Consider the following 10,842-nt stretch of genomic DNA (forward strand, 5'->3'; position numbering starts at 1 on the left):
AACCAGCACAGACGAAGTACGCATGCATCGGATCCGACACACAAGCAGCCCGTATGCACCGTTTTAATGATTTTGTCGCCAGCACATTACGCTCGACAGGGCAATTCAAGTCCACATGGACCAAACATCCCAATTTTCAAAAGTTACTTTTAAAACTTGGAAAATCCGTCGAAAAAAGGTGGCAGAACTCCATTCCGGTGTGTTCTATGACAAAACAAAGTACTGGTTTTAACTATTCAGATTTCTGGTCCTGCATTTCTGCGAATGGTTGCATAGGAGCTGAAAACATCTCACCCTCCCATTGCCTCAAATGACTCACTCTAAAGATCCTCGTTTTGTTCTTTCAGCCCCAAATCATGCCTCTTACCCAAGGGGTGTGGCTTGAAATGTAGAGGATGGGAAAATAGCAACCCCAAATCTCGCGTCCACCTGCACAGGCTCACTTAACTCTGACCTCACAAAGGGGGCTTCCTGTGAGCTGATTGCAATAACTGGAGGTCCCTGTGCCTTCCAGTCTGACCCCAAAGATGGAACACTTGATTTTGCCCTTTACGGTACTGTGTGATTTGCTAATTTAACTTTACTAATAGTTCGATTTTACTTAAAACTCTAATTGGGATGGTATATGAACTCAGTAATAGCACATTTATATAAAAACCTCAACGAGTACATTTCTTTTGAAACCAGGACTGCAACTCCTCTAGATTTAAAAGTTCATTACATTATTTCCTGATAAGATTGCAAAATGCAAAAAGTAAGGAAGTTTCTTTGGTAAAAGAATTAGGCAGAAAATGAATCCTGTCCTGATCGTTTCTGTTGATGTACATTTTGTTACTAAACTTTGAGTGTCTGTCTTCAGAGTTTTGGCTGAATACATACTTAGAAGACTAGATCCCTCCATCTGATTCTTGGGCACTGGTGGTAAAGAATTCAATCACTTTCTTCTTTGTATGTTTGACTTCTGACGGGAGAATCAAGATAGCAAAATAGCAGCTGTGACCCTGAGGTGATCAAAGCCAGCCTCTTTTTTAAACTTTCATTGAGCATGAGTTGAATGTAGAAAAGGGTCAAGGCTTCAATCATATGGTCACAACCACCATCTTGCCTTAAGCCCCCCCCCCACACACACACACAGGCACATACCCTTGAGATTGCAATTGTTTCAAAATTCTTCAGTCAGGCAGTTGGACCTAATTAGCACCTTCCCAAAATCCATTTGCTGTCAACGACCCAGGATTGATGGTGGTCAACAACTGAAAGGCATTTAAATCTTATCCAGATTTATTTCTTTGCCGAAGAGAAGGCAAAAAGTAGGACTACCTGTGGCCTGCTAACCTATATCGTTCTTGGTCTTCTCTCAAGGGGACATATTAACTGTTGACAAGCACACACAAAGCCAGCCGAGTTTGGCTGCACAAGTGTCTTGGTTGGTGAATATTGTAGGAATCAGCCTTAGGGTGAGAACAGCTACCTCCATCTCGCATTTTCGAGAATGGAAATGTTCAGCTCCCTTTGAAACTCAAACTCACTTTGGGAAAGGTCTAATTTGGTCTCAGTTTTGACAAAAGCATGGAAAGACCCTTGTCCCTTACAATGGTATCAACCAGTCCACTGAGGCCTGATAAATAACATAAGTTCTCGTAAAAGTACATCTTCAACCTCTCTCCATCTTCCCTGCATCTCCAATTATCTTCATCATATTACTTCATGCACAACCCTTCCAGTAGGCAAAGCATCTATGGAAGGAGAGTGTTATTCTTCAATCATGATCTTTTTTTCCTATCAAAACTCTTTAAAAAATTTTTTTTCATGTGTTTTACAGTTTTGTATATCTGTGCATGCACAGACAGATAATCTCTCTTCAGTACAGTACCGTATGCAGTTACTTTTATAATTAGTGTATAATTATTACAATGTACTGTATTATATTCCCTCATCTAGGTTATTTAAAAGCCCTATACCAGAGACTGCTGTTTTGTTATCTCCTTTCAAGGGGCAACTGTCCAGAGCACTTGTCGGTGATCTCAAATCCTTGTCCAGAGAGGAATTACAAAGATTACTCCAGGCTCTTCATTCTACTACATCTTTCAGCTCTGCTTTTAGTGGAATTCATGGACAACTTTTACCCTAACATGTGTGGTCAGGTGTGGGTTTCTCTTCTCTTTGTTGCTGCTTATCATAAACAACCGCAAAATGTTCTACCTCTCCTGATGTAGAACAGTTTTACACTAAGAGAACTGAAGTTAATATTAATACCCTATTCTATCATACCATTTTACTATAGTAAATAACTGAATAGAGTTGGACTTCTGGTTTGCCATCACAGCTGCCATGGCTGCTGGAAGGCAAGCTCCGTCTTCTGCATTCAATTTTGTTCTGCTGGGGGACCCTGGAAAGGGCCGAAAGTCACCCTGTAGGGGCAACAAGTAAGGAGGAGACCCCTGCTTGATCACAGGAGGGCAGCAGCCCTTCCGCTCGATCCGTGGCAGCACTCCAAACTGGCAGAGGAAAGACCGGCCATAACAATATGGCTCGTCACTAAGCTAGAGACAGCCGAAGTCAAAATTACCATCAAGCACTTCTAAAGCAACGCAGATGAAACTGGATGAGATTTGATCTTCTCTTTAACATCCTAAGTATTTTCTTTTCCTGTAAAAGCTGCCCAAAGTATCTTTTCCCCCTGTGAGGAGAGAGGGAAGGGGAATTTCTACCCCACCCTCTAAGAATAGCGGCGACTGACTACCCAGGGGAGTTAAAGCACTAAAAGAACAATTTTAATCTGATTGGATTTATATGTTTCTGAAACCTGGGGACCAAAAGTTTTCTTATTCTTACTGGAGACTTTTGCTTTTATCTACAAAAAAGAAATAAAACTATAGTAATTTACTGTCATTTATTATACTATGACAGACTAGACAAGACTATTCTTGAACCAATAATAGACTAGTAAAAATACCACTGCCCTCTCTTCCCCCACGCAAGTATTCTGACTGAACGTGAGGCATAGGAGGCAGCTAGACCAGGGGTGTCAAACTCAATTTCATTGAGGGCCGCATCAGCATTGCGGTTACCCTCAGGGGGCCGGGTGGGTATGGCCAGGGTGGGCGTGGCCTACTGGGTGGGTGTGGCTAGAGTGCTTATGGCCTACTGGGTGGGCATGGCCAGCTCTACATCGTTCGCATCAAGGGTGCCTATGGGGGCCTGGGCGGGAGTGGGACAGATCTGAGGGTCTCTGGCAGGAGGAGGGTCTCTGGGCCAGGGCCAAGGCAGTAGGGGCCATTCCCTCACTGTTTCCAGGATGGCTTTCCGGGCCACATGAAACCACTTCGTGGGCCGGATACGGCCCCCGGGCCTTGTGTTTGACATGTCTGAGCTAGACGATCCATATGATAGAGAAATACAGAGGAAGCCTTGAAGAAAATATCCACAGCTATTACAAAAAATGGCAGCTTAGCTGCGGATGAGAGGAAGAGTGAGGAAGAAACTCAAGATTCCTGGGTATAAAAGGGAGGAAAGAGAAACTCTGTCAGGGATTCAAGATTCTGTTATACCCCATATTAATATAATCACTAATAATCACTAATAATCAGAATAAAGCTGGAAGGGACCTTGGAGGCCTTCTAGTCCAGCCCCCTGCTCAAGCAGGAGTCCCTATATCATTTCAGATAAGTGGCTGTCTAGTCTCTTCTTAAAAAGCTCGAGTGATGAAGCACCCACAACATCTGAAGGCAAGCTGTTCCACTGGTTAAATAGTTATAGTTTTGGTGATGCCTGTTTCTTGATCTGACCTACTTGAAGAGCTGACAATTGTGAGCTGACAATATCGGAGCTCTGAGGCAGAGACTGATGAGGCAGAACACCACCAAACATCAATCTGAGGAACCAACAGGCAGTCAGACTCCTGGAGTGCTCTAGGAAACAGTGATCCCCCAAGAGGGTGAGATCTGATTCAGATTGAGAGATGCCAGATGCTGGCAAGACACCCAGCCCAATACCGCATTGGCCAGCAGCTGCAAAAGGGCTGAGCTAAGTTGGTCAGCATATGGGACGCAGTGGCTCAGTGGGTTAGGATGCTGAGCTTGTTGATCAGATGATCAGCAGTTTGGCGGGTCGAATCCCAAGTGCTGCATAACAGAGTGAGCGCCTGTTACTCGTCCCAGCTTCTGCCAACCTAGCAGTTCGAAAGCAGGTAAAAATGCAAGTAGAAAAATAGGGACCACTAAGGTGGGAAGGTAACAGCGTTCCATGCACCTTTGGCATCTAGTCATGCCGGCCACATGACCACGGAGACGTCCTCGGACAAACGCTGGCTTTGAAACGGAGATGAGCACCGGCCCCTAGAGTCGGAAATGACTAGCACGCATGTGTGGGGGAACCTTTACCTTTACCTAAGTTGGTCAGCATTGATAGAATAGTGAAGCAGCTACCCAGTCAAGCTTATTTGGCATCCTGGGGTTCTCTAAGAGCTCCTTTTGAGCTTTTGGTCACTCTTGGACAAAAACTCCCATAGTCCAGAGAAGGGTTCCTCTCACACGTGCTCCCGGCCCTACCTTCGAACCCCCAGCTTGACATTCTGGCTCATGGAATTCTATGTCTCTTCAACTCTATGTCTTTTCTCCTGTAGCAAGTCCCTACAGCTCATGTCATAAGCAAGTCATGAACTTTTGGAATTCAAGTCTCAAGGCTGACCTGGTTCCTGGCTACTGTCAGGACGTAGACAATGCACCAATGAAGATGTTCAAACTTGTATTTGTCTTTCTGTTTGTGATGGCTGACAGAAGATATGCTGAAGTGGGCAATAATTTATTCTCAACCCTTCACTGTCATGCCATCCTCATAGAAAGCAGCTTAATATTCATTGGACAAAGAAAGGCAGGGGATCTGCCAATGGCAGCCCTGGAACTATGCCCCATTAGATCTGGAAGGACAGTCCACTCCTCAGCCCCACTGCTGAGGTACAGTAAAGATACCAACTGAGGTATCAGCTGCGGAAGCTATAGGAGTTAAATACTTTTTCAGCCAACTCATGAATGCTTGTGGACCCTGCCATAAGGAAGCACCCACAATGAGGCAGAGGTTTGTACACAAAGAAACTGGAGGCTGATGTTTCCAAAAGGCAGTAAAAGATAGATACAGTATTTGTGCCAGACCATATTCTGCACAAAGAAGTACTACTTTCCTATCCAAATCCTATTTAAACCTAACCCTATTTAACTTTGGAAAATGACTTGAAATCATTTGGGGCCACCTGCTGGAATGGTTTCATGGTTTATAAAGTAATAAAAAGAGCGTATAGAGCGATAGAGGGCGTATCTATGGGAGTGAGTATGGACATGGTTTCTTATAAGGAACTACTTAGATTGCAAGGGACTGATTGGCAACTTAAATCATTAGAGGAGTTAAGACAAGAAAACATAAGTTACTCTTGGTTTCAATATACCCAATTGAAAGTTAGGTGGAAGTCAGATCAAAAGGTTGGCATCACAATTACAGATCAAAATTTAGTAAAACAAATTAGAGATTTAAATTGTGCACATATAAAGAGGATATATAATGCTTTAATTGAATTGGATTCAGAAACGGAACTGGTTAAAGACTGTATGATAAAGTGGTCACAAAATATTCAGGAACCAATTTTGTTGGACACCTGGGAGATAATTTGGGTTAGAAATGTTAAATTTACTCAGGCTCAAAATTTAAGAGAAAATTTTTATAAAATGTTTTATAGATGGCATCTGGATCCCAAGAAGTTGTCCAACATGTATCCTAACTTACAGTCTAAATGTTGGAGATGTGGTAGTTTAGAAGCTACCTATTTTCACATGTGGTGGACTTGTAGAAATATAAAAGCTTTTTGGATCAAAATTTGGTGGAACATTCAAAAGATTTTTAAGAGAAAGATAAAGTTTTCTCCGCAATTGTTTTTATTGGGTATTGTTGTAGATTGTGATGTTAAAGAAACTAACTTGATGTTGAACATGATAACAGCAGCACGGTTACTGGTGGGACAATATTGGAAGAAGGATAGTTTGCCCACTATAGAAGAATGGGTGTTTAAAGTTTCGAATCTTGCAGAAATGTCTAAGATTTCTGCTTTTTTGAAAGATCATTCACAGGAAAGATATATTTCAGTTTGGAGGAGATGGATAAATTATATTCAGAACAAATATGGGACTAAAAAGTTCCATTTAGCTTATGAGTAGATTTTAGTGGGATATTGTTAATGGTACTTTGTTTGTAGTTATGTTAAAGGGTAGTTAAAGCACATTATGAATTTGGTTAATTGTATATTATGCATAATTTTTATTTAGAATATGATTATTGTAACTATAATCCTGTATTTAGCTCTGGGAAGTGGGGGGGGGGGAAGTGGGTGGGTTTGGGGTGGGAGGGATTTGGGGATATATTGTAAAATTTTGTTTTTGTAAAACTCTTTAATAAAAAAAAAAGAGCGTAAATAGTTTGTGCCAAGGTATTCTTTGGAGAGCTACCGTTTGCATTTCCAGTTTAAGGTACACGATTCGGTCCCAACCCTTGAACATACTGCTGTCTTTCTTTGTAATGGATGATCAGAATATTGTGGTCATAGACCAGGGGTAGGCAACCTCGGCTCTTTTATGACTCGTGGACTTCAACTCCCAGAATTTCTGAGCCAGCATGGCTCAGCTTGGAAACCTCTCCCTTTCCCCTCAGCATAAAAGAACCAAGGTTGCCTACCCCTGTCATAGACCATTGTCAGGTCCACATTATATTAATTCTGTGTAACGTGAACCTAGCTATCATGATAACTATTCTTGCAAGAATATTGTTCCCGTATCTTCTTAGTGCTTCTTTTCTATGTGCAGATCACTTCATTTTAGTATTTATTTCTTCACTGATTTGATTTGATTTCTATAGCCACCTATCTCAACAAGTGACATCATAAGGCATAAAAACAATTAGAACAATTCAAAATGTACTTTTGTATAGCAAACGTATTTTTAACCGTAGCTTTTACAGTATATCATTTGTTTTATTTGTAAACCATCCAGAGGCATGCAAGCATGATAGGTGATATAGAAATTTGATAGATAGATAGATAGATAGATAGATAGATAGATAGATAGATAGATAGATAGATAGATAGATAGATAGATAGAAGGAAGATATAGATATAGATAGATAGATAGATAGATAGATAGATAGATAGATAGATAGATAGATAGATAGATAGACAGACAGACAGACAGACAGACAGATAGAAGATAGATAGATAGATAGATAGATAGATAGATAGATAGATAGATAGATAGATAGATAGATATAGAAGATAGAGATATAGATAGATAGATAGATAGATAGATAGATAGATAGATAGATAGATAGATAGATAGATAGACAGACAGACACACAGACAGACACACAGACAGACACACAGACAGATAGAAGATAGATAGATAGATAGATAGATAGATAGATAGAAGATAGATAGATGGATGGATAGATAGATAGATAGATAGATAGATAGATAGATAGATAGATAGATAGATAGATAGATAGGCAGGCAGGCAGGCAGGCAGACAGGCAGATATAGATAAAGCACCCAGTAAAGTTCTTAATACGGGTGTTAATACAGTCAGGAAATAGGGTGCTTAACATACTCTGGGTCCCAAGTCTGGGCAAACAAGTAAGTCTTTACAGTCTTATGGAAGGCAAACAGGGTTGGGGTCATCTGAATAGCAGAAGGGAAAATATTCTAGAGGGCAGGGATTATGGCACAGAAGGCACTTCTCCTGGCTCCCACCAGTCGACATTCCTTGGATGACCTCCAGCTTGTGGGTGCTCCGTCTCTGGGGTTTTTCAAGAAAAGATTGGACATCCACTTGTACAGGATGGTCCTACCTCGGGTAGGCTGTTGGGCTAGAAGACCTTCAAGGTCCCTTCCAACCCTATGATTCTAGGTCTATTTTATTCCATCTGCTGGCAATGGGAGGAAAACTTGATATTCCACTTTTGGACCTTAAGGTGTTTTTTTCCCCTCCTTGTTTCCCCAATTAAAAGGGAACGTTGCAGAGCCTTAAAGCTCTGAGTCTGGGGACTTCTGGGTGGTGCTTCAGCGGCAAGGATGGTCGGATTCGACCGCCGGCCCTTCGATCCTGTTGAAGCCGTGGAATAGCCGACGATCAGCTGTTCCGCCGCTTGAAAACCCTTCTCCTTGGGCAAAGAGGGGAGGGGGAGCTTCCAGGTAGGGGTAGAGCTCCCCTAGAGCCCCAGAATGCTCCGGATGAAGGACTCTTCTGCTTTAGCAGAACAAGACGCTGAATCCACTCCTGCCGGATCTGATTGACATCTTGAGTGACGGTAGCAGCAGAGCTGATGCAGGAGCAGTATAAATATCAAGTACAAAGCTTTAACTCTGAAACTTAAACTCTCTTCCTGCTCCAACGATCGTTTTGAAAGAAGGGGAAGATGGCGCCTGACTGATTTTTTTCTTTTTAACAAGAAGCAAAAGTGTTTTTCTTTAAAGTAAAGTGACTGTTTGAACTGAGTTGGAATATGTAAAATGGACTTTTAAACCTTAAAAGAGCTATTTATGATTTGGAGGTGCTAAAAAGTTATTTTCCAAATTTGGTTATTTCACAGTTTAACTACAAAGTACTAGAAAGTGAAAGTGTGTATTGAAAGTCATTAGTTGCAAAAATGGCTCCCAAACTGCATAGACCCATTTTTAAAAGTGAGGAGGCATTGTTTGTTCAGCAATCTGGAATGCAGTCTTTGAAGTTACCCCCCCCCCAAGCTGCTGCATCTGTATTGACTTTAAAAGATTTACAATATGCTCTAAACATGCCTTAAAAATTCAGTCTGAAAAAATATTTGAGAAGGTGGCAGAATTTATTGGAAAGGAGAGCAAGAAAATAAGGGAGGACACTTTGATGGCACTTCAAGTGTTTTCAGGCTGTATTGAGAATCTGGAAGAAGTGAAACAAAATAATCTGATCCTGGAGGCTAAAATGGGTGAAGTGGAGAATAAAATGGAAAAACTTGAAGATGAAATGATGATGATGCAATATAGAGATATGGAATTCGCCCTGAGGATCAGAGGTTTGAAAGAAAATCCGCAGGAGAATCTGGAAGAGATGTTGGTGGATGCCCTGGCGCCTATTTTGGGGTTTCAATTTGAGGATTTTTTTGAGAAGATAGATAAAGTATTTTGTGTTAATTCTTGGATTGCTAAACAAAGGAAACTGCCAAGGGATGTGGTTGTGTATTTTACAAAGAGAAAGATTAGAAATGAGATCATTCAAACCTCTTATAATAAAAGACTTAAAGTGGCTAATCAGGAGGTTTTCATTCTGAAAGAGATTCCTCCAAGAATTTTGAGAAAAAGGAAATATTTTTTCTTTCTGACAGATGAATTAAAGAAACAACAGCTTCGGTTTAGGTGGGAGATACCAGTGGGGATTGTGGTGAATTATTCTGGAAAAAGATATTGTCGTAATACAGTAAGGAAGGCACGTGATTTTTATTCTAATGTATTGAAAGCAGGCTTACCATCATCCTCAGAAGTCAAAAAGGAAAGGAAGAAGGAGAGCGACAGTTACAAGAAATAGTTTCGGAAGCTGTGCAATCCTTGGTTTTATTTAAAGATCTTAAGATTCAAAGAAGGACACGGGCTGCATTTAGATTTAAGGAATAATAATAATAATAACAGTAGAGATTAATGGAGGACTTTGATAGAAATAAGATTTAGAAATGGAACTTGTTAAAAATTGTAGGATAATTAAGATCTAATAATGGTGGATATTTGGGGATGGTATTTACAGTAGATCTTAAAAATTAGTATGTATGTATTTAAATTGTTAGTCTAAATCTTGAAGATGTGGTTGTGATGATGCAATGTATTATCATGTATGGTTGAATTGTAAAAGATTACAATTTTAAAAGTTAAAGTAATTTAGTGGAATATGTAAGATCTTTAAGAAAAAGATATTTATAATTAATAACTATAGTAGAATTTTTGATACTGTTATATTGGAAGAAGGTTGATTTGTTTATTATAGAAGAATGGATTTTGAAAGTTTTGAATTAGATAAAAATGGTAGAATTTGGAATATGTGAAGAATATTTGTAATGGAGATATATTATGATGTTTAAGGAGAGTTAAAGCGCGAATGGATTTAAAGTGTAATTATAGTTAATTAGTATATTTTAGATTAAGATTGTGAAAATAATACCCTGTATTCTGCTTTGGGAAGTCGGGGGGGGAGGGGGAGGTAGGGGTATTGGGTGGGTTAGGGTATGGGGTAGGGATAGGGGGGATGGGGTTTATGTTCAAAAATGTACTTTAAAACTTTTTAATAAAAAAAAGCTCTGAGTCTGACGCAAAATGAAGCTTCAGTTCCTCCATTTCAACACGCCCATAGATTGTTGTCACTTCTTCTATTTTCTTTCTTTCTTTTTCCTCTCACAAGTGAGGAAGTTTAGAGAATTGTCAGGCAGAGTAAGGAGGCTGTTGTCTGAATTAAGCTGCTTTGGGGGGACTGTGTATGCAGGACAAGATCTTTTCCATAGATTCTTGTGATATTTCAGCATCAAACAGAGAGGTTCCTTTGAGCAACAGGGCGAGACAAGACAGAAGACCTAGTGAAGCCGGAAGATCTGCTGCCTACAAAAATCCTGGCATGAAGCTGATTTTCAATCTGTTCCTGGGTTGGTATTGCCAGTAAATAGAAGATGGGAGCAATAGGGATGGCAACATGGTGCCAAGATCAAAGATCCAGTGTCAATTTCTGCTGCTCAGATATTTTGACACTAATGGAATCATCTTTTTTTTCAGGATGGTGGCTGACCCAGCATACGTGG

The sequence above is a fragment of the Vipera berus genome (assembly GCF_964194415.1).
Source record: "Vipera berus genome assembly, chromosome: Z".
NCBI classification, from domain to species: Eukaryota; Metazoa; Chordata; class Lepidosauria; order Squamata; family Viperidae; genus Vipera; species Vipera berus.